The sequence below is a fragment of the Micrasema longulum genome, unplaced genomic scaffold, assembly GCF_059751315.1.
Source record: "Micrasema longulum isolate JH-2025_06_02 unplaced genomic scaffold, ASM5975131v1 h1tg000236l, whole genome shotgun sequence".
NCBI classification, from domain to species: Eukaryota; Metazoa; Arthropoda; class Insecta; order Trichoptera; family Brachycentridae; genus Micrasema; species Micrasema longulum.
This window is the reverse complement of record NW_028277441.1, coordinates 427,136-429,476: the sequence shown is the minus strand read 5'-3', so window position 1 is coordinate 429,476 and position 2,341 is coordinate 427,136. Positions and strand designations below refer to the sequence as shown.

At 30.5% G+C, this 2,341-nt stretch overlaps 1 long non-coding RNA gene across 1 annotated transcript; it reads left to right on the top strand.

The window, feature by feature from the left end:
* The first annotated feature begins 6 nt into the window (after positions 1 to 6).
* On the top strand, positions 7 to 1,861 carry LOC148283464 (uncharacterized). The gene is made up of 2 exons (XR_015825589.1): positions 7 to 120; positions 749 to 1,861. It is a non-coding gene; the product is annotated as an uncharacterized LOC148283464 (long non-coding RNA).
* Positions 1,862 to 2,341: the final 480 nt, after the last annotated feature.

The window sequence follows — 2,341 nt, the reverse complement described above, 5'->3', positions numbered from 1 at the left end:
TCCACACGTAAAGATGGAGAGAAAATTGTCCAAGATAGAAACTCTCACTCTGGCCAAGAATTACATCATGGCTCTCACCAATGTCATCTGCGATATGAGAGGGGAGGAAAAGCATTACACGTGAGTTTTACTCATTACCTATTTATTAAATTTACAAATACAATATACAGGAAGTTAAATATATATTTTTTAAAAATAAGTACTGCAACTTGATGATGATAATTGACCGGAGAAGCGGTAATAAAGGAACCCTAGAGCAAAGGTTCGACATTATTAAAGTATGATACTCTCCAATAGCAAGAGTATTTCCCTCTTAAACATAGTTTCACTGATGTGAAAGATGTCGACATAACCAATGTCTTCCAATCGGCATAACCAGAGGCAGGTTGGTTCTGGAAGCCAGGAGGTAAAACAGTCTTTGCTGACGCTGTCGGAGATAATCATCAGGAACATAAAAATGGATACTCTCTGAAATGTTTTTTACGAGTTTTCGATAAAACCCCCTATCAGTCTGAAAAATTAATCAGTGTGAAACCATCTCTTCTAAGTTGCAAACTGTTGGTCACAATGCCCAAGAGGAATGCAATGGGATAGAGCCACCTTACACATATTTAAGATAATACGGTAGGTAATATTTAAGGTGAAAAATTAGAGATTATGTTGAGTTACTTCAAGAGTTATGCCGCTATTGCAGGTTAAAATTTTAAAACGAAGGAATTATAATACATTCTACATTGCATTTTTCCAGATTCGTGGATGCCGATGAAGCTGACGGAAGCTGCAGTGCAAGTAGTCCAATGGAGAACAACAACTGCCCTATGCAGCAGGATCTAGAAGCTCTTCCTACCGCCATTGCGCCTCTTTGATCTGTTCGTTCAAACAAAACAAATGTGATATAAATTATATGAACTTTTTCGAAAGACAACCTTACAGCGCCGCCATCTTTTGTGTTATTAGTGCATCCCTTGACCTCAAAAGTCGAACCATAGAGAGTTGGACCGAGTGACAGTGACAGTGGTCGAGTATTAAAAAACTAGAATGTTCCTAGTGATTATTCCCATATAGACAATAAAAACAACTATAGAGATATATTTAAATATGCATTTCTTGCAATTTTTCTGTGAATTTGTGAAAGTAGAGATAAAAACAGCGTTTATTTTACGAAATAATAAAATAGACGTATTGTTCAATATACAGGTGTATCCTGCATATTGGGAATACATTAGTCGTATAATTTTAAATGTTGATAACTCAATTCTCGATAAAAGAAAAGTGTCTTTGAACCGTTTTTAAACTTGTATATCTTTTGTACTTTTACTTATTCAATGTTACCAAAAAAAGTCATTTCAAAAACAACTTTAAAACCTTAATTTATGGATTAGCAGTTTTCAAAATATAATAAGGCCAATTTCATCCTTGTATTTTTTGAACCGAAATCTTTTGGATGAAATTGATGCAAATACTTATGTAGATACTTCTCTAGTAAAAACTTTGTCGATTAGAAACGATGGGTAAGCCTAAAGAAAAATGACAGATTTTAAAAACATAATTGCTTTAAAATAAAGATTACAATAATCAAAATATTTAAATTATTAAATTGTTCGTCTTATACTGATTTTTTATGTTAGTCATACTTGTTAAAATGTCTGTTTATAACTCTAATTAATAATGGTTTATTTTTTTTATTTAAGCACGCATCATAGATTTGCCGCAAAACGGGGAATTATATATTTTTTTAATGATTTTTCCCATCCCATGGAAATGATAAATCTTCGTAACATTAATTAGTCTTTATTTTGGACGGAAAACAGTCGTAAGAAATAAATATAAATTAATAATTTTTAATTATTGGGCAAAAAAATACCTTCAATTAAAATAAAAATTTCTCAAAATAACTTCTAGACATTCGTTATTATCGAATTGTTTCAGATGATTATTTAAGAAATGATTTCTATTTTCGATTCGAAGGATTTTCCTTACAATTGAACAAACATTTTTTCCATGTTATCAATATTTTAAATTAACGGCAACCATATTATAATATTAAATTTCCTTTTGCCAATAAGTGTATTGTGTATTGTGTATTGTGTTACCAATTTATATTCAGTTTTATATTTAGTATAAGAATTCGCAAAATATTTCAATAAGTATAGGTACATAATAAGAAAAGTTACGCAAAAAACAATATTTTTTCTTTCGAATCTATTAAATACATTTATCTTGATTTTCAATAAGTTATAATAATATGTAACACTGATTAATGATGTCTTCCACGGGTGAAATCATTTTGATATTTGTAGTGTTTTAGAATTTAATTGTTTTGCCTTGATTTCAGTAAACA